Below are 22,472 nucleotides of genomic sequence, written 5' to 3'. Positions count from 1 at the left end.
AATCACCAAGTTTTGGCCAATCAAAGGTGGCCAACCATTCAAACCATGTTCAAATAAGGCAAATGCTGAGCTGTAACCAACCTGGCTGTTTCTGTACCTCGCTTCCATTTTCTGTGTGTCACTTTTCTTTTTCTGTCCATAGATCTCCCACCACCTGGCTGCGCTGGAGTCTCTGACCCTACTCTGGCTCAGGAGGCTGCCCAATCTGTGAATCATTCTTTGCTCAGTTAAACTCTCTTAAATTTAATTTGGCTAAAGTTTTTCTTTTAACAATTTTGATACAAGAACTGGCATTTAAGAGATTATTCACTCCACTTTGTAATCTCATAGTTCATGAGGCCCTCATGATATATGAGTTCAGGATTGGACTGAAAAGGAAAAATGAAATATTGGCCATAAATAGGAGGCACAGAACAGCATAGGTTGAGATCAGAGACAAGCCAGATGGTTTACATTTAAGGAGACTTATCGAGGGCTAGTGAAGAGCTTTCAGGACAGCAAGAATTAGTGAGGACAAAAAATTAAACCGTGGTCCCTACCCTCAAGGAATATATACTATTGGGGATAGATGTTATCAAAGACTCGATACATGTAAGGTTATAGCAAGATAAGGGATAGGAAGGAAGTGAACATGGGATGGGAAAGCAGGTTATAGGAGGGGTTGGTCTGCTTAGGGAGGAGAGGCTTCCTGAGAAGTAATAATTATGCTGGGTTCTGAAGGAGCTAGTGGTCTGGGGAGAGGGCGCGCTAAGGGGAGTGAGTGGACTGGAGTAAGACAATAGTGCATGCAAAGGCCTGTGGTAGGAGGACCAGGAGCATTCCATGTGGGGTGGGGCACACAGCACAGCGAGCATGTGCCATGGAGTGAAAAGCTGGAGTTAATCATGCCAGGCCTTAGCAGCTTCCAGGAAGGGTGGTCTTTATCTAAGGGCATGTTTTGTCCCTGTGACAAGAATCCCCAAACTATCCCTGTAAGGCAGATGGGGAAGCCCAAACACATCCTATTTGTTCTGATTGACAAGTCAGTTGGCAAGCACAGAGAAAAAAATTTATCCTTTGCTCCAGTGAAGGCTATTGTGATGCTCACAGTTGACACTTCTTCAAAAGGATTATAATATCTTGGGGATCTTACACAGTTGGTTCTTTGTATCCACAGGTTCCACATTGGTGCATTCAGCCAACCACAGATCTAAAATATTTTTTAAACAGCAATAAATTATTAACAATAAAAAATAATAGAAATAAAATACAATACACTGTAACCACTATTTACATAGCATATACATTGGATTAGGTATTATAAACTAATGTAGAGATCATTTAAAGAATATGGAAGGATATGCATAGGTTATGTGAAAATACTACACCATTTTATTAAAGGGATGTGAGCATCCAAGGATTTTAGCATTAGTCCAGGAACCATTCTCTGCTCTGTGAATACCAACTGTACTTGTGAACAAAGCAGACAGTTTAAAGTGTCACGTGAGCCCATTCTCCCCACGCCGCTTCCTGTCTCTCTCCCCTTCATGGGTAAAACAGCTTCTTTTGCCTGGACAGTGGTGGAGGGGGGAAGTGAATTAGAAGATGACAGAGATGTAAGATGCCTTTTGATAGAGCAGTTTCAAGAAAATTGTGTGCATAAAAATCAAGTTGCTGAAGGTAAACAAGGAACTAAAAGTGTTTAGCTAGACAGTTATTTCCAAAAATGTCAAGAGAATGAGAGGGAGAGAGATGAAAATGAACCCTGAAGAGAAATGAGGTTAAAGGAAACATACTTGTTCATATGGCCTTTTGCAATAACTCTTTGAAGAAAAAAGTTCAAACATACACAAAAGTAGAAACAATAGTAAAATGAACCATCGTGATTCACTCAGACTAAACAGTTATCAACAATCAGATTGCTACTTTTGCAACATTTTTCTTTTCTCCTGCTCTTTGTGGAACTGCCTTTGCAAAATTATGACAGGTTGAGAAATCTGACATGACTGACTCCATCTTGCTTCTCTCTTTACAGGCTGGCTGTTGTCATTCATTCCTGGACGTACACCAAGCTAACTTTGGGGAAAATTTAGTTTACAGTTTAAATGATAATAGGCCTTTCCAAAAACTAAACTACCCTTGTAAAACTAAAGAAAGGCCACAAAGTTACAAGGATGAGAGGGTCCTGAACTGTACTACAATGTAGGCACAGTTAAATAATTACCAGTCATTATTCTGGAGGTCCCAAGACTTGTGTCTTCCCCAATTACTCCTGCAGATAGCATCATTACTGTAGAACCTAAGACTGGCTTTTTGAGATGTCTTTTCAGGCTTTTGCATTTCTGACAACCAAATGGCCCCACTGGGACTCACGAGTAGTCCTGTGGCCCCACCCAGGAACCAAATCAGCGCAATTGAACAGCTTCAACTCCCTGTGATTTCACCTCCTACCCAACGAATTCCCAGCTCCCTACCCACCAAACTATCTTTGAAAAACCCTTAACCTCTGAGACTTTGGTGAGATTGATTTGAGTAATAATTCCATCTCCCACAAGTCATGGCCAGCCTCCCGTCAATTAAACTCCTTCTTTACTGCAATGCCATGGTCTCTGAATTGATTTTATTTGTGCAGCAGGCAGGAAGAACCCATCAGGAAATTATATCTTTTCCCTAAGTATTTTATGGCAAATCCCAGACATCATGAAATTTAACGTAATCTTCATATTCTTACCTATGCTTCACTAAAAATATATTTTTTCTTATATAAATATAATGCTATTGTTACGTCCAACCAAGTTACCAATAATTCCTTGTCACAACCGATACTCAATTCATATTCAAAATTCTTTCATTGTCTCAAAAAATATCCTTTTACAACGAGCTTATTGGAATCAAGATTCAAACATGTCCCAAGTATTATATTGGATTGCTATGTCTCTTTTAAGTTTCCTGCCATCTAAAATAGCCCCTTCTTATTAGTTTTTTTTGTTGTTGTTGGTTTTTCATGCCTTGGATTACCTGATAAAACCAGTCAGTTTTTCTACCTCCATATTTTTTATAAATAAAAGTTAGCTTTAAAGCCTTCATGGGTGGATTTCATTGGTTTGTTTGTTTTTAGTGATGAGGAGGGCTTAAATATGTCAAACACAGAGTAAAATAAAAAAGTCGAACATAGAAGGAAAGGCAAAATAATTTTTAGTGCAAAATGATGAGGAGGTGGAACATAAAAGTTACTGTTGGACTGAAATGAAAATTTTCTTTTTCTGAAACAAGAGAGAGATAAAAATGAATAAATATATTGGTAAATTTTGAAATGGTAACAGATGTGATAGTCAAAATATTGATTAATAAGCACAATAGTGATAGTCAAAATCAGCTTGGAAACGAATTGAATTACACAAATCAGTCTTATGCAGACTGGTCCTCGTTATGAAACAGCATGCTGGCAACTTCACAGCATCCAGCTAGTTCCAGCAGATTTGGGAGGCCTGCCAGTTCCTACACACAAGTCCCTTGTAGACTAAAAGACGTAGAACATTCCTCTTGTGGGCCCCTCTCACCTCTCCACACCAGAATGCCTGCCATGTTTGACATGGACTTCAATCATATGAAACAGATTGATGCAAACAACCCATGTATGTAAAGGTATTGGTTCACATCCATTACATATCAGTTCTCAGTGATGGGAAGGAACATTGATATTTGTGTCTAATGGCCTTTATTTTCTCATTGAAATAGAAAGTTAAGTTATTGGATCAAAGGGAAAGTTAGGGTATGGTTGGAATTTTTACAGGTGGGTATTTGGGGTGACTGTAGTAGTGAATGAGAAAGTATATTAGCCAAGGATGAGGTAAAGAGTTCCTATCAAAATCAAAGACCCAGAGAGAACAATTCAGTTTTGGGTCTTGAAGGTACTTGGTTGACTGGTTATAGAGACAAAGTGAGTGAAGTTATTAACATTGGTGAAAAGGTATCCAGGAATCAACAAAAACAATATGACTTGCATATATACAAACCTTACTGGTGTTGTTTTTTAAATTAGTAACTGAGGAGAAAAGACAAAGCAAAAATAATTAAATATTAACAAGTGTTAGGGCCTGGCACAGTGGCTCACGCTTGTGATTCTAGCACTTTGGGAGGCAAAGGCAGGCGGATCGCTCCATCACTCCAGCTCAGAGTTCCAGACCAGCCTGGGCAACCTGGTGAAACCCTGTCTCTACAAAAAATACAAAAATTAGCCAGATGTGGTGGCACACGCTTGGAGTCCCAGCTACTCAGAAGACTGAGGTGGGAGGATCACTTGAGCCCAGGAGGCAGAAGTTGCTCTGAGCTGAGATCATATCACTGCACTCCAGCCTGAGAGACAGAGCGAGACCCTGTCTAAACAAAACAATATGAAGGAAACCAATTGTTAGTAGAAGATGATGAGATATGGGTATTTATTATATTTTGAATACTTTTCTAGTTTTCACTATTTATAAAACCTTTAAATAATTGACAGATGAAAGCTAGATTACTAGACATACAAAGTTGAACTAAAAATCAGCTTTAATGAAAATTATTATGAATATGTACTTCTGTTTTTTAAATTAGATACTCATAATAAAAATATAAATAATTAAAGAAAGTTAGAAGTTAGAGAAAAAGGAAAAAAACAGCCAAAGCATCATAATATTAGCACCCCAGTTTATGTATTTCTATTCTCACTTCTTAAATGGATTTTCATTTGGGGAGGGGCACTCAGTGTAGCACAAGTTTGTGTAAGTTTTTATTTTAAGAATATATAATTACAATTTCCATATTATTGTATACATTTTGTAGCAATTTTTCCTACAGTTTTGTCATAATTTTAACTATTTTTAAGGAAATAGTTAACTATTTTTAATTAAATATTGTACTTAACTATTACCCTGTTGAGGTTGCTTTTAGATTTATACTCTTATAAATAAGTGAATATCTTTTTTGTTAAGTTTATTTTCTGAAAATATAGATTTTTTTGGATATTTATGAGTCAAAGGATATGAAAATTACTAAGGTCCTTCATAACAGGTTTAAAGTCTTGCTCCACAAAGCCCAATTGCTTTCTAAGAGGATTTACATTTCTACCAGCAATGTATGAGACTGTCTATTTCACCATACCCAATTCAGCATTAAATAGCATTTACTACTATCTAATGGATAGCTAATTTTCTAGAAGAAAATTTACATTTTAATAACTACGATGGCTAACATTTATAGAGTACCACTCTATAAGTACAGTTAAACACTTTACAAACATTCATAAGCTATGCCTTGCTACTGTCTGGATCTTACAGAGAATTAAAGCATCCAGTCAGCCAGCCAACAACTACAAATGAAAGAAGCTCCTGCTAAGTGCCAGACACTGTTCTGCGTACTGGTAATACAAGGATCTCACATAGCACAGGTCAGAGAAACAACATAAACAAAACATGTAAATAAGTACAATAATATCAAATAACAGTAGGTGCTTTGCAGAAAATAAAATAGAATGATACACAAGAAAGTGATGGAGGTAGGGCACTGGGGGAGCTATTTTTACTAGGATAGTAAAGTAAAATCTTAATAAAATGGCATCATTTCAGCTGAGACCTCAAATGAGAGGGAATAGCCATTTGAAAATCTCAGGGAAAATCATTCCAAGGAGAAAGAATAGCAAGTGTAAAGCCCTTGAGGCTCTGGAATGCAGGGAAAGAGAGGAGGTCAAAATGTTTAAAGACGAAGGCTGGTCAGATCATGTAAGGCCTTGGGGGCAGGGGAAAGAGTTTGGATTTCCTTATTGATTCAATGGGAAGCCACTGAAAGCTATCATGGAGGGGAGTATATGATTTGATTAATGCTTGTTTGAGGTCTCTGCCTCCTGTGTAGAAAATAAACTTCAGAGTAGCCAGAGTAGAGGGAGAGAGACATGCTGAGTTGTTATTGCAGTAGTTCACGGAAGATATAATGATAGTTTGGATAGGGTTGCATGAAGAATGTTAGACAGAGAGAGGAATCAGATGTGATTTGCAAGTGTTTGGCTTCAGAAACTGGATGGAAGATGATGCAATTTACTGACTTGAAGAACGTTGAGAATGAAGAAGATTGCACAGACAAGCTCAGTTGGTCTTCTTTGGTCATATTAAAGTCTAAGATGCCTCTTAGACATCCCAGTGGCAAAGCTGAATAGACAATTGGACATGAGAGGCTGTGGTTCAGCAGGGAGGAAGGATACAAATGTGACAGTCTTCAACACGCAGGTGGCATTTGAAATGGAAATCCTGGATCACTCAGGTAGACAGTGTAGCTAGAGGAGGAACAACAAAGAGTAGGTGCATAGGGAACTCCATTGGTAGGAGGTCTGGCAGAGAAGGAAAAGCCAGGAAAGTGGGTAGCAAACCAGAAACTAGATAATGAAGCTACTGAAAAAACATTTAAACACAGAAAAAGCAGGAGTGATGAGCTGTATCAGTTGCATCATGATGTCAAGTAAGATTAGGACACAGAAGGGAGAGTTTGCTTCATTTAGATCTTTGTGATTTTTGTGTGTAGGTCTTTGTGATCTTAAATTAGTGCTATTTCAATGGTCTAGCAGAGACAAAATGCTGATTGAAGTGAACCAAGGAAAGAAGAGAATGGGGAAGTTGAGACAGCAAGTATGAGCAACACTTTCGAGGAGATTTGCTGTGAACAATGACATGGATTTATAGGTGAACTGGTTGACATAACTTGTCCAGGTGTGCACAGAGAGCAAGCCTTCAGATCTTTACTTGGAAGCAAAAATGTTCTGACAAGCTCTTAACCAAATATACTGTTTTGATTTGTATCTAAAGAGCACTTTCTAAAAGTATTTACTTAACTGTTTCTTTAATTTTTAGAAAATGATATTACTATAGTCATTGAGACAGTTGCCTGATGTTGAGATGCTGCCAATTCCTAGATAAGAAGTCTGGAAATACTAGATAGCTGGGAGGGGCCCAAAGAATGCCAGAGTGTGGCGCAGATTGTATCACTGAAGAGATCCATGTCTGTCACAGGAAGATTTAAATGTGTATTGTACACTATTGGCTTCCAATTTCCAAAAGAGAAATAATTCCCACTTCCCAACTGCATGCAATACTTTATTGTAGAAAAAGTAGAGCTAAAAATGATTTCATCATAGTTTGTCTGAAAGCTTTTGTATGACCAAGAAAATGATTGCTCTTCAGTTTGTATTTAAGGTCTGCCAGTTATACGTGACACAGGAAGTGAACATCACATGAAGTGGGACTGACTCAGAATAACAAAAATATATGGCATCTAGGTTTGGGGATGTGATTCTTGATGTAAAACTTAAAAGGAGACTTTAAGACTGCATGTGGCTTTACTGATAACAAGAATTGAAAGGAGGAAGGGAAGGAGGGAGGGAGCAAAGGAAATTAACCAACAGTTATTGATTAGTCATGTGCCCCAGCACTATGCTAAGTACTTAAAAATGCATTATCCTTTTCAGTCCTCACAAAAGACCTTTTAAAGTTACTATCTACATTTTTCAGTATGGTAAACTTGAGGCTCAGGGAGGTTAATTCCCTAAAACCACATAGGTGAATTAAAGAGCCAATGCATGGTCTAACTAAATTCTAGTTCTAGCAATTAAATATAATACCATCATACACTAGCAAAAACTTTGTCAATCATCTATGGCGTATTATGTTATTTCTTGTTCAAGTTTATTTTGAAAAAGAAAAATAATGGCTGGAATTCTTAGAACGGTATTCAACAATGTTCCATTCAACCTTAGATGTAATTGCTTGTCATGTGCTGTTTGTGGGAACCTGTCACATAAGGGAAGAAATCCTTGCACCCCTGGCTCACAATGGGCTTGTAATTCATTCACAAAATCTTTCTGGAACACAGAAATAGAGACTGAGTACAGTTTTGCTAATAGAAGAGACAAATTTAAGTGGTCTCTTATATCGATTTTTAAAAAATTAATTAAAAAATTTCTTCTGTGTACTCCCGGAATACTGGAAATCTCCAGCGCAGAGCCCAGCACCTAATGGGTAGTGGGGATGGGAGGAAGGATCTCGGTAAATATTCATGGAGATAATGTGGTCTTTGATTATGCATATGTAGACACTTTGGATTATTTAAAGGAAATAATAAGTCAGGCCACCTTAAGAGATGGGAGGCTAAGAATTTACATAAACAGACCAGACAGAAACAAAGAGCTGTCAGAGAGACCCAGACAGCTCTGAGGACTAGCTTCTTCATCCTCCCCTCTGAGTTTTGGGGGTTTTGTCTTGAAGCCTCCCTGTGCTGTGTTGTTTTCCCTTCTTTGTTACACCATCCTCTTTGTAGCCTTCAGGCTGTTTGTAAAGGAAGACTACCTGATAGGCTCACCTATTCATTGTTCTCTTCTGGGGAGAGATCTTGATTTCAAGTCACTTCTTGGTCCAAATTTGAGTTAGGTCTCTTCCACAATCCAATAAGTGGTCAATGGTGCTCAGAGAAGAGCAGACCACTGCTTTCCTGAAATTATTGAGAAACAACTTTAGCTGGAAGGGGGCCTGGCCAGGTGACTATGACCAATTGTGGAGGCTAATGCAACTCCATCTTGGATGCTAATCTGCCATGTTGGCTTCTGATCAACCTCTGTTCCTGGAGGGCCTCTAAGATTTCCAGTTTATCCATTGCTTCTTGCGTAAGCAGAGGTATTTACCGTAAATCTTACCCTTAGGTCAAACAACCTAATATACTTCAGTTATCATAATTCAGATGTCCTACACATCCTTTTGGAATTATCCTTTCCCTGTGGTATATAAGCCCTGGGTTGGTGGGGTAATAGCATGAGGTTCCACCATCTTGTCCCACCACCTCCCGAGATACAGACCAGACACAGCTTCTGATCGTAAGTTCCTATTAACTGTTTCTTTCTAAGAAACTGATCTGTCACTCCTCCTTTGGCCTCTCAGCTTCCTCGAATTTTGGGGTTGGTTTGCATAGACCTGCCCAACATGGAATACCACAGCATTAGTTTCTATGATCTCTAACCTAATGATCTGATTTAATTTGCATCAACAGCAAGGAGTTTGCCTAACTCTCTGCCCAAAGCCTTTTCAATACAAGTCTAACTCATTTTTTTCCAGTCTTTGAAGAACAATGGAAAATTATAAGAAGTGTTGCTTCAGAATTCTTTAAAAAAAACATAATATTTGAACTCCAGATATGCCAGAGTATTAGTTACTGAAGAAAAAAGCTTGAAAGTGAATTGTTTCTGTGTATAGAATCGATGAGTTGACACAAAACCCAATTCATGCTTACTTTATACAAAAAGTACTTTTGTCACCTAACAAGACTGTGACAGCTTTATTTTACTAAAGATTAAAGAAATTTGATGCACTGATAACAATGTCATGTTCTGACATGTATAGAAATAGCTTTGCAGCCAGGCGCTGTGGTTCACGCCTGTAATCTCAGCACTTTGGGAGACCGGGGCAGGTGAATCACCTGAGGTCAGGAGTTTGAGACCAGCTTGGCCAACATGGTGAAACCTCGTCTCTACTAAAAATACAAAAATTAGCTGGGTGTGGTGGCAGGCACCTGTAATCCCAGCTACTTGGGAGGCAGAGATAGGAGAGTTGCTTGAACCCGGGAGGTGGAGGTTGCAGTGAGCAAAGATGGCGCCACTGCACTCCAGCCTGGGTGACAAGAGCTAAACTCCTCTCAAAAAAAAAAGGAAGTAACTTTGCTCTCATTGTAAAAGAACAAGTCTTATAACTATAACTTTATATGGATAACAAACACACAGGTGAAACACAGGACATGAATGAGACGCACATTGCTTCCTGAAAAATGAGGTTTGTAACAACATACATTTGAAGACATCAGGGACATGAGTGCAGCTTGATAAAGTGTTTAATATTTCTAACTTGGCACCTCCACAAATATTCCGTAAAAATTTTCGCCAATCGTGAAAGATTTACATATAGTATAAACACATGGTACATTAAAATGTGCTTTTTTTCTCCTTTTAAAATTTATATTGAATCTGTCACAGTAATTAAAACATGCCATATATATTTTATGATGTTTTTTAACAGGAAGCAACAATGAAATAAAGTGTAGGCCCAATTAAGACACGTTTAGCAATTAGTGAAGAATAAAGTTTCCCTTTGTCATGTAACACAAATTTTTGTGCGGAAGATATTTTGAATGGTGTTAAGGGTTGAATTGTGTCTCTCCCCTCAAAATAATATAATGTTAGAGTCCTACTCATTGCCGATGGAATTAGTTAAGATGAGCTCATCTTAAGTAATGGAGTAGAGTGGGCTTTCCATAGTATAATCCAATATGACTGGTGTCTATAAAAAGAGGAAATTTGGACATAGATACACAGGGAGCATGCCCTGTGGAAACTGGTGGTATGCTGCCACAAATCAAGAAACTGCCAGAAACTAGGAGACAAGTCTGGAACAGAGCCTTCTCTAGCACTTTCACAGACCTGGTCAACACCTTCATCTTGGTCCCAGGGTACAGAGTTGCAAGACAATAAACTATTGTTTAAGCCACTCAGTTTGTGGTACATTGTTACAGACACTCTAGCAAACTAATACATGGTCAACCACAGTTGGTAAGAGAATATAGGAATCCCCTCTCACTCAGTGAATCCGTAAGAAGGTTAAGCTTATATGCTGAGGAGGAGCAGAGTTAGACAATAGCCCAAGCGTCTGTTAGAATGAATTAGTGTATATAAGAGCTGAAAATCTACCCGCCTTTGAAAAAGATACAGGAACACTGACCTCATTGAGATTCAGCTCTGTAAAAATGCATAAACTGGGGTGATATGTGATTGAAACCAGATTGCATCATGAAAGGGAAAGCACCAACAGGGAAGATGATGCCTGGACCCCAGGCTGTCCTCAGTGTGAAGGCCAAATGAGGCCTGTGCTGTGGGAGCACTAGAGAGACAATGACGTGTGTGTGTGTGTGCGTGTGCGTGTGTGTGTGTGTGTGTGAAAGAATTGTGCCTGCCAGCATTTAGGGGCACAGACAGTTCTAAGCCAATACATTATAATATAGATAATATAGAAAGAGACAAGAAGGGATTCTACTCACCTCTTTTTCTTTTTTTTTTAATTCCTTGTGTCTTTAAAATAATTTTTTTTTAATTTCTGTAGGTTTTTGAGAAACAGGTCGTATTTAGTTACATGAGTAAGTTCTTTAGTGGTGATCTGTGAGATTTTTGTGCACCCATCACCAGAACAGTATACACTGAACCTGATTTGTAGTCTTTTATTCCTCACCCTCTTCCCACCCTTTCCCCGAGTCCCTAAAGTCTATTGTGTCATTTGTATGCCTTTGCATTCTTATAGCTTAGCTCCCACTTACGAGTGAAAACCATATGTTTGGTTTTCTATTCCTGAGATACTTCACTTAGAATAATAATCTCTTTTCCCATCCAGGTTGCTGCAAATGCCATTAATTCATTCCTTTGTATGGATGAGTAGTATTTTATCATATATATATATTTATCATATATACACACACACACACCTCAATTTCTTTAACCACTCGTTGATTGATGGGCATTTGGGATGGTTCCACATTTTTGCAATTGTGAATTGTGCTCACCCCTTTTTCAAGAGCATCACAACTTGTGTGAGTTGAAGGAGGTATGCACTAAGGTCATGAGACTATAAGGCTCAGCTAGAAGCCCTGGCAATGGTGACAGTGCTACCAGAGATGTGAGTGGATCCCTAACCCCAGGACAATGGCAGATCTCCCTTTCTCTCACTGGTAGCAGGAGTGATGGGAGAAGACAGAATCAGAGACCTTTCAGGGGACCATCACCTGCGGAATTTGCCCACAAGAAATGTCTGTGACTTCTTACTTTATCAGCAGGCAATAATAGTGAATTATGCCCAATGAATGTTTCTTGAAGAGATGTATATACCTCTCAGATCTGAAGAAATCTCTGGAGAGAAAGAATCTTTCGCAGATCAAACTTTCTTGTGAGTCTCTCAGGTAGGATTGAAACATCAAAAAGGTAAAACTCAATGTAAATGTTTTCTGATTTGTATGCAAATTTAGATATAGCAGTCTCACTAGTGTACATGTAAAGTCAATTTCTTGTCTTCTGTACAAATATAAAATTAATGATTTCAAGGACAATGGCATTTTTAGAAAACATATATTATGTTCTCGTGGCTATAGCCACCATTTTGTAGTTACTCAGTAAATTTACCTGAGAGATAGGTAAATGAAAACTAAGCAAGACATTGAATTGCTTGCTACTGGCACAGTAGAAAAGCCTATGAAAATGCTTGGGAGTGTCCCAAGAAAAGTGCGTTTTGAACTCTACAGGATCCGCTGAAAAAATAAATGGTGGAGCCTATCAGCCCCTGACAGCACTGTCTGCCAAGGAAGGCATCAGACACTTGTGTCTTCACAAACTCATTCTAAGGATTCCACAGGGACCATTACCTGCTAAATGACTTCCATTCTACGGTGAGTGTTCCTTGAGCTATACCCAGAAGAATCAGGCATTCCACTAGGCTTGCAGCATGACCGAAGTTTGTTCTGAAGTAAAAGAAAAATTCAACGTGGTTGTTGGAGGCAGCCATATATTCACTTATTTGGCTACACATTTCTAGAAGCCTGGAAAAAAACCCCAACTGCCACATCGTGAAGTGAATTTCTGCATGGTTGATTCAATGAACTTTTAGTAACCTCAGATAGCATTTACTGGTGTTAAGAGTTTTACCTAAATTATCTTTTTTAAATCCTCAAAACAACCCTTAAGAAATAGGTACCTTTATCATTTCCATTGAATGGATGAGGAAACTGGAGCCCAGGAAAGTGACAGCTAAGCCAGTGTTTAATCGTCAGCAGTCTGGCTGACCTCACATCTTACTGTACCTGAGTCAGCCAGAAAGAGGCTGATGTGATCCTTAAGTAAGACTGTTGTTTGATTGGAAAATATATCTCATTTTGAGTATATTTATAAGAGTAACCATTTATTGAGCACTTACTACGAGCCAGACTACACTGTTGCTGTTTGTGCATAATTCCATTTGCTTCTTACATTGACTCACTGAAATGTATCACTCTCCTCATTTTATACATGAAGGAGCAGATCTGAGTCATTGAGTCATTAAGTAACACATTCAAGGTCACACAGTTAAAATACAAGCCTCTCAGTCGGATTCTAAAGACTACATTTCCCACTCTAACTTCCTTCTTTTACTAAAAAATTCTCATTTAATCAGTTTCTGATATTTTACCTATTATCCCTGATTAATAATAATGCTGCATATGAAATATTTTTCCTCAAATATGATATTTGTCTTTTCATATTACATTAGACTAAGATAAGCTGAGAAATTGCTCTCAGTTCATTTCACCACAGTGGTCAGTAAGTAAAAACAAGTTAAAATGCCAATCCGAAATAGATTAATCATCTCCCTTTCAAAAAATAGAAATTAAAGCAAAAGTGAGAGAAGGGGGAGAGGGAATCCTGGCAATATGGAGTTTGTATTCAATACCACCTTGCCCATGAGCATTGGAATAGTTCTGCAGGTTCCACTTGGGGAAATCGAGTGTGGCTTACTTGATTCATACAAATTTTTAAAATATAATCTGTAATGTATTTGGGAAGACAATGTAATAGGAAGCAATTGGATTTTATTTTCTGATTACATAAAAGCTTTCTAGACTTTGAAATAAATGGAGAACATACTAGATATTTATCCATCTACAATTCACTCATTCCTATACTCAGCAATATTTCACAGAATGATCAGGAAAGGCATGCATTCTTGGGGCATTATTCAAGAGGGCAGCACAGAGAGTATTCTATACCTAGGAAAAAGAGAGGAAAGATGACACACGAAGTCACTCATAGCTGTTTACAAGCAGGAGCCTGGTTTGAGTTAGACTGATGCTGAAGGCCCTTCATTTTTAGTCACTTTTGGAGCCTTACTAATCATAGCTGGGATTTTTTGAGTGCTTTCAAAGCACGATAGTTTCTCTCTTATCTGGATTAGCTCACAAGAATCTTATGTGTTAGGTAGTATTACAATCTTCATTTACAGATGAGAAAAAAAGAGGTTTAAAGAGATGAAATAACTGGTCCCAGTTCATACAGTTAAGAGACAGAAAGCTAGGCATTACACCTAGACAATCTAATTCCAGAACTCACTGTGGTCAACCACAACATTTTTCACCCTTAAATCCAGGTCATCTGGATGCCACATCTTATTTAAGATCTTATCCATCTTTTTAAGTTAGATTTGTATATATCAGTTTGTTTTGTGCAAAATATGACTGCTTTCAACTGGCAGGGAATAAATGAATAATAAAATAGTTGATAATATAAAGTAAATTACTTTATATGGCTTTATATGACCCTCTCCAGTCTCCCCGTGCACATTTGACTTTTTCAAAATTTTTGATAAAATATATTTAACAAACAATTTACCATTTTAACCATTTTTAAACTTACAGTTTGGTAGTATTAAGTACATTCACGTTGTTGTATAACTATCACCAACATCCATCTCCAACTTCTCATTACGCTTGAATTTAAAACACATTTATCTGTTCATTCAGCAGTGCTATTGAAGTCCAGTTGAACCTCTGCTCTGAGCCAGATGCTGGGCAAAGTCTGGCCCAATTCACTTTCACAAATTCCCCTTACAGGGCTGGCTGGCCCCGCCTGATGAGCCTTAGTCCTTATAGTTTGGTCACCAAAACCAGTAGTTAATTGAAAGGGTGGGAATGGGGGGACGGTTTGACACAGTTAAAGAATAGGCCCTGGGCCATCAAGTGTCATCCTCCATGTGGTGCTCTAGAGAGGACGTGAACACTAAAGCTTGGGCTTGCATCTCCTTTTTGCCTCATTTGCTATGGGATTTGGGCATATTTCCTATCCTCTTTGAGCCCCCAAGTCTCCATTTGTAAAATGGGAATAATGTCAGCTGGGTGCAGTGGTTCACGCCTATAATCCCAGCACTTTGGGAGGTCGAGGCAGGTGGATCAGCTGAAGTCAGGAGTTTGAGACCAGCCTGGCCAACATGGCAAAACTCCGTCTCTACTACAAATACAAAAAAATTAGCTGGGCGTCGTGACGCGTGCCTGTAATCCCAACTACTCGGGAGGCTGAGGCAGGAGAATCGCTTGAACCTGGGAGGCTGAGGTTGCAGTGAGCCGAGATTGTGCCATTGCACTCCAGCCTGGGCAACAAGAGTGAAACTCCATCTCAAAAAAAAAAAAAAAAAAAGGAATAATATTTATTTTGTTGAGAATATGACAGATAATACAAAAGTGATTGCTGACAAGAAAAATAAATATTTGTAATTCTCCTGCCACCTTTATGGAGAGACCTTGAAACTGGAAGAAATTACCTTTGCTAGCCTTTAGCATGCTTAAGTGTGGTAAAGTAACAAGAGACAGCTATGTGTATGTGCACGTGTGTGTGTGCATTCACATGTGCCTGAGTTTCTCGGTGTATGTGTGAGAGTGTGTATGTGTGTATTGGGAGCGAGGAGGCAGGGAAGGTGTAACTAAATTGCTCTGTGTTAGAAATAAAGAAGAAAATGAGCCCCAAGGGAGGCTCCAGGGACAGGGAACTGCAGCCAGGGGAGATTCCAAGTCCTTGAAGGGGTAGGAGAGAGGATGGTGAATGAGGATTTGGGCCATGAAATGCTGCACACTGTGTGATATGAAACCTCATTCCTTTTTCATGGCAACTGTAGTCTACATTGTTCTGCAATACTTACATTTTCTATTTTTGGGGCTATATGGCTAGAAGGTGATGTTGGAAGAGATGAATCAATAAATCCTGCTTCAACATTGGCTCCTGAAGGAACCAGGTGGCTCATCAAGGTAGCCATGTATAAAACATCTTACATATCATAAACACACATATTGCCAGCCTTTATCTCGCTCTGTCACCAGGCTGGAGTGCAGTGGCGCCATCTCAGCTCACTGCAACCTCTGATTCTCTGGTTCAAGTGATTCTCCTGCCTCAGCCTCCTGAGTAGCTGGGATTACAGGCACGCGCCACCATGCCCAGCTAGTTTTTTTGTGTTTGTAGTAGAGACGGGGTTTTACCATGTTGGCCAGGCTGGTCTCAAACTCCTGACTTCAGGTGATGCGCCTGCCTCAGCCTCCCAAAGTGCTGGGATTACAGGCTTGAGGCACTGCGCCCGTCCCCCGTGTACATTTCTATATGCTGAAAGGCATCACTGCATCTGCCAGAACTTTCCAAGCATGCAGACTTGAATTCTTCAGAAAGTAGAAATACAGGTGGAGTGAAAAGAGGAAATAAATGACAGTCCAGTTATTGAGCAGTAGACGGACCCCTTCTGGGAGGGCAGGTTGCCCTCTGCCAAACATGTCAGAATCATTCTTCTAAGAGAAGGTGAAAATACTTCTCTAAAAACATCAGGGACAATCTTTCTTCCAAAGACCAAAGGTATGTGGGAGAAATCTTCAATGTCTGGGTCCTGGTTTGGAGTATGCAAGGTGCCCAGGACTGTGCTGGACTCACTCTCTCCACTTGCACCTGCAGGCCCCTGTTAGCTGAGGGCTCCTTCTGTTCCTAAACCTCTTTCCGGGCATCTCTACTTGAAAAACAGATCCTTGGTGGTGGGGGGCCATTCTGTTCTACAGAATGTAACTCCATCAGGGGTGCTGCATCCAGCCGCAAGCCAACGGTTGAGATTCTCCCACAAGTCCCACAGAGGGACCATCTCTGCCCCATCTCTGTTTCCTACACAAGGAAATTGTGCACTGTTCTATTTGTGGAACATGAACCTTTCAGTATCAGAGCCTTCAGAGTTCTTTTTTGTTTCATTCCATAAAACAAATTGTTAAAGATACCAGATGAAAAGTAATAATGTATTTTTTGGATTAAGTTGGTGGATAGGAGGCAGGACTAGCTTGCAGCTCCTGCTCAGAAGGACAGAGCAGCGTGTGGAGACTCACACTGTAGCAGGATGAGCTGCAGACAAAACTCCTCAGACACCAGATTAAAGAAGGAAGAGGTTTTCATTCAGCCGGGAGCGTCGGCAGACTCGCGTCTTAAGAGCCGAGCTCCCCAAAAAAGAAATTCTTGGCCTTTTTAAAGGCTTACAACTTTAAGGGGTCCACGCAAAAGGGTCATGATACATCAAGGAAGCGTGGGAAACGTGACTGGGGGCTACATGCAACAGCTAACAGAAAAAAAGTTTAACAATGCTTTTTTCATACAGTGTCTGGAATTTACAGATAACACAAGTAGTTTAGGTCAGGGGTTGATGTTATTATTATTACTTTTTTTAACTCCTAGGGCCAGGTGGTGGTGCCCAGTTTGTCTGGCTATTTATCTTACTTTTGTTTTTTTCCAACTTTTTGCTTTTTCTCTCCTCCTGTCTTGTGAACTAGGCAAGGTGGGGGGAGGAGGGCAGCAGGAGTAGTGGTGGTCTCCCTCCTTAACATCATGAACTTTTGCTCCAAGAACTACCGCGGGAACATACCAGGAAAGCCGAGAGAATCCACAGACCCTTTGAAGGAACTGGATCACTGCTGCAGGCTCCCTGAGATGCTGAAAAACTGTGAGTCTGCTTTCTTTCTCAACAGGGAGGCCTGTGGTCTGGGGCAAGTTCTCAGCCCTGGTCACTGGCTGCCTGGAAATAGACTCGGTGCTGCTGGGGGGTCACAGTGGGGGTGAGACTGGCCTTTAGGACTATGGTCTGTGTGGGAGTGTAGTGAGGCCTTTGACTGACAGCTCTCCCCCACTTGCCTGGTGAATCCTATGACTCAGCAGTGGCAGCCATAATCCCTCTGGGAATATAACTCCATTCGCCTGGGAACCACACCCCCATCCCCCATAGCAGACACAGCAAGCCCCACCCAAGAAAAGTCTGTGCTCAGACATGCCTATCCCTGCCCCCACCTGGTGGTCTTTCTCTACCCACCCTGTTTACTGAAGACAAAGGTCATAATCTCTTGGGAGTGCTATGGCCCTGCCCATTGCCTAAGAAGCCTGAATACTTAACCACGTGTCCCCAGGGCAAGTTTGCATCATCCCTATAGGATTGCAGCTGATGCACTCTTGAAAGTGCCACCTCTTGGCTGAAGGCCAACCAACACAAAACCAGTACACTAAACAAAAACACAACCAGGGACCCTCGCAGAGTCCTCTGCACTCCACTGCTACCTCCACTGGAACAGGTGCTGGTATCCATGGCTGCAAGACCTGAAGACAGATCACATCACAGGACTCTTTGCAGACACTCCTCAGTGCCAGCCCAGAACCAGGTAGCTCTGCTGGGTGGCTAGACCCAGAAGAGCAAAAACAATCACTGCAGTTTGGCTCACAAGAAGCCCCATTCCTAGGGAAACAGGGAGAACACCACATCAAGGAAGCACCCCATGAGACAAAAGAATCTGAACAGCAGCCTTGAAGCCCAGATCTTCCCTCTGATATAGTCTACCCAAATGAGAAGGAACCAGAAAAACAATTCTGGTAATAGAACAAAAGAACAAAACAAGGACCTTTAACACCCCCAAAACATCATAGCAGATCACCAGCAATGGATCCAAATCGAGACAAAATCTCCAAATTGCCAGAAAGAGAATTCAGAAGGTTGATTACTAAGTTAATCAAGAACACCAGATAAAGGTGAAGTCCAACTTAAAGAAATCAAAAACATGATACAGGATACAAAAAGAAAATTCTTCAGTGAAATAGATAGCATAATTAAAAAACAGTCACAACTTCTGGAAATCAAGGACACACTTAGAGAAATGCAAAATACACTGAAAACTCTCAGCAATAGAATCGAACAAGCAGAAGAAAGAACACCAGAGCTTGAAGACAAGGCTTTCCAATAAACCCAGTCCATCAAAGACAAAATTTTTTTTAGTGAACAAAGCCTCCAAGAAGTTTGAGATTATGTTAAACATCCAAAACTAAGAATAATTGGTGTTCCCCAGGAAGAAGAGAAATCTAAAAGTTTGGAAAACATATTTGAGGGAAAAATTAAGGAAACCTTCCCCAGCCTTGCTAGAGATCTACACATCCAAATACAAGAAGCTCAAAGAACACCTGGGAAACGTATCACAAAAAGATCATCACATAGGCTCATAATCATCAGGTTACCTAAAGTCAAGACAAAGGAAGGAAACTTAAGAGCTGTGAGATAAAAGCATCAGGTAACCTATAAAGGAAAATGTCTCACGTGTCCGTGTGAAGAGACCACCAAACAGGCTTTGCGTGAACAACATGACTGTTTATTTCACCTGGGTGCAGGTGGGCTGAGTCCAAAAAAGGAGTCAGCAAAGGATGGTGGATTATCATTAGTTCTTATAGGTTTTGGGATAGATGGTGGAGTTAGGAGCAATGTTTTGAAGGCCGGGGGTGCATCTCTCAAAGTACATTCTCAAGGGTGGGGAGAATTAGAAAGAACCTTCTTAAGGGTGAGGGAGATTACAAAGTACACTGATCAGTTAGGTTGGGGCAGAAATAAATCACAATGGTGGAATGCCATCGGTTAAGGCTATTATCACTTCTTTTGTGGATCTTCAGTTGCTTCAGGCCATCTGGATGTATATGTGCAGGTCACTGGGGATATGATTGCCTAGCTTGGGCTCAGAGGCCTGACAGAAAACCTTTCAGATTAGCAGCAGATCTCTCAGCAGGAACCCTACAAACTAGAAGGGATTGGGTGCTATCTTTAGCCTCCTTAAACAAAACAATTATCGGTTAAGAATTTTGTATCCAGCAAAACTAATCTTCATTAATGAAGGAAAGATACAGTCTTTTCCAGACAAACAAATGCTGACAGAATTTGCCACTACCAAGCCAGCACTACAAGAACTGCTAAAAGGAGCTGTAAGTCATGAAACAAATCCTTAAAAATACAAAAAAATAGAATCTCCTTAAAGCATAAATCACACAAGACCTGTATATCAATAACACCATGAAAAAAAACCAATGAGGGCAACAAATAGCATGATGACTAGAATAGTACCTCACAACTCAATGCTAACATTGAATGTAAATGTCCTAAATGCTCCACTTAAAAGATACGGAATCGTAGAATGGATGAGAAATCACCAACCAAATTTCTCCTGTCTTCAGGAGACTTACCTAACACATAAGGAGTCACATAAACTTAAGGTAAAGGGGTGGAAAAAGATATTCCATATAAATGAAAACCAAAAGCAAGCAGGAGTAGCTATTCTTATATCAGATAAAACAAACTTTAAAGTAACAGAGATAAAAAAGACAAAGAAGGACATCATATAATGATAAAAGGACTAGTCCAACAGGAAAACATCACAATTCTAAATATATAGGCACCTAACACTGGAACTCCGAAATTTATAAAGCAATTACTACTAGAGCTAAGGAATGAGTTAGACGGCAACACAATAATAGTGGGGGACTCCACTGACAGCACTAGACAGGTCATCAAGATAGAAAGTCAACAAAGAAACGGTGGACTTAAACTATATCCCATACAAAATGGACTTAACAGATATTTAAAGAACATTCTACCCAGCAACTGCAGAATATACGTTCTATCCATCAGCACATGGAACATTCTCAAGATAGACCATATGATAGGCCACAAAGCAAGTCTCAGTAAATTTAAGAAAATTGAAATTCTATCAAGTACTCTCTCAGACCACAATGGAATAACAATGGAAATCAACTCCAAAAAGAACCATCAAAACCACACAAATACATGGAAATTAAATAACCTGCTCCTGAATGATCGTTCAGTCAACAATGAAATCAAGAAACTAAAAAATTCTTTGAACTCAATGATAATAGTGACACAACCTATCAAAATCTCTGGGATGCAGCCAAAGCAGTGCTAAAAGGAAAGTTCATAGCATTAAATGCCCACATCAAAAAGTTTGAAAGAGCACAAACAGACAATCTAAAGTCACACCTCATGGAACTGGAGAAAAAATTCAAACCCAAACCCAGCAGAGAAAAGAAATAACCAAGATCAGAGCAGAACAAAATGATATTGAAACAAACAAACAAACAAAATAAAATAACACAAAAGATAAATGAAACAAAAAGCTGGTTCTTTGAAATGATAAATAAAATTGATATACCACTAGTGAGATTAACTAAGAACAGAGTAAATCCAAATAAGCTCAATTACAAACAAAATGGCAGATATTACAACTGATACCAAAGAAATACAAAAGATTATTATTGAAGGCTACTATGAACAACTTTGCATGCATAAACTAGAAAACCTAGAGGAGGTGGATAAACAATGCTGCTAGATTAAACCAGGAAGAAATGCAAACTTTGACCAGACCAATAACAAGCAGCAAGATTGTAATGGTAATAAAAAAATTGCCAAAAAAAAAAATCCAGGACCAGATGGATTTACAGCTGAATTCTACCAGACATTCATAGAAGAATTGGTACCAATCCTATTGACACTATTCCAAAAGATAGAGAAAGAGGGAATCCTCCTTAAATCATTCTATGAAGCAAGTGTCATCCTAATATCAAAACCAGGGAAGGACATAACAAAAAAAGAAAACTACAGACCAATATCCCTGATGAATATAGATGCAAAAATCCTCCACAGGATACTAACAAACAAAATCCAACAGCATATCAAAAAGATAATCCACCATGATCAAGTGGGTTTCATACCAGAGATGCAGGGATGGCTTAACATACATAAGTCAATAAATGTGATACACCACATAAACAGAATTAAAAACAAAAATCACATGATCATCTCAATAGATGCAGAAAAAGCATTTGACAAAATCCAGCATTGCTTTATTATTAAAACCCTCAGCAACATCAGAATAGAAGGGACATACCTTTAGGTAATAAAAACCATCTATGATACACCCACAGCCAATATTATACTGAATGAGGAAAAGTTGACAGCTTTCCTCCTGAGAACTGGAACAAGACCAGGATGCCCACTTTCACCACTTCTGTTAAACTTGGTACTGGAAGTCCTCACCAGAGCAATCAGACAAGAGAAAGAAATAAAGGGCATCCTAATCCATGAAGGGGAAGTCAAACTGTCGCTGTTTGCTGATGATATGATCATATACCTAAAAATCCCTAAAGACACCTCCAAAAAGCTGCTAGAACTGATAAAAGAATTCAGGAAAGTTTCAGGATGCAAGATTAATGTACACAAATCAGTAACTCTGCTATATACCGACAGCAACCAAGCTGAGAATCAAATTGAGATATCTCAACCTCTTCACAATAGCTGCAAAACAAACAAACAAACAAACAAAAAAACTTAGGAATATACCTAACCAAGGACATGAAAGACCTCTACAAAGAAAACTACAAAACACTGCTGAAAGAAATCATAGATGACACAAACAAATGGAAATACATCCCATGCTCATGGATGGGTAGAATCAATAGTGTGAAAATGACCATACTGCCAAAAGAAATCTACAAATTCAATGCAATTCCCATCAAAATACCCCCATCACTCTTCACAAAACTAGAA

The 22,472-nt window shown here is 39.4% G+C and overlaps 1 long non-coding RNA gene across 1 annotated transcript; it reads right to left on the bottom strand.

Annotated features, from left to right (window-relative positions):
• Nucleotides 1-1,028: 1,028 nt before the first annotated feature.
• LOC129061077 (uncharacterized) lies at nucleotides 1,029-12,537 on the bottom strand. Its single transcript, XR_008528059.1, has 3 exons — nucleotides 12,442-12,537; nucleotides 8,359-8,487; nucleotides 1,029-1,189 (listed from the first exon to the last, which is right to left on the bottom strand). It is a non-coding gene; the product is annotated as an uncharacterized LOC129061077 (long non-coding RNA).
• Nucleotides 12,538-22,472: the final 9,935 nt, after the last annotated feature.

Source organism: Pongo abelii, chromosome 7 (assembly GCF_028885655.2).
Source record: "Pongo abelii isolate AG06213 chromosome 7, NHGRI_mPonAbe1-v2.0_pri, whole genome shotgun sequence".
Lineage (NCBI taxonomy): Eukaryota > Metazoa > Chordata > Mammalia > Primates > Hominidae > Pongo > Pongo abelii.
The sequence above is the reverse complement of the archived record's forward strand: the minus strand, read 5'-3'. Positions and strand labels throughout refer to the sequence as shown.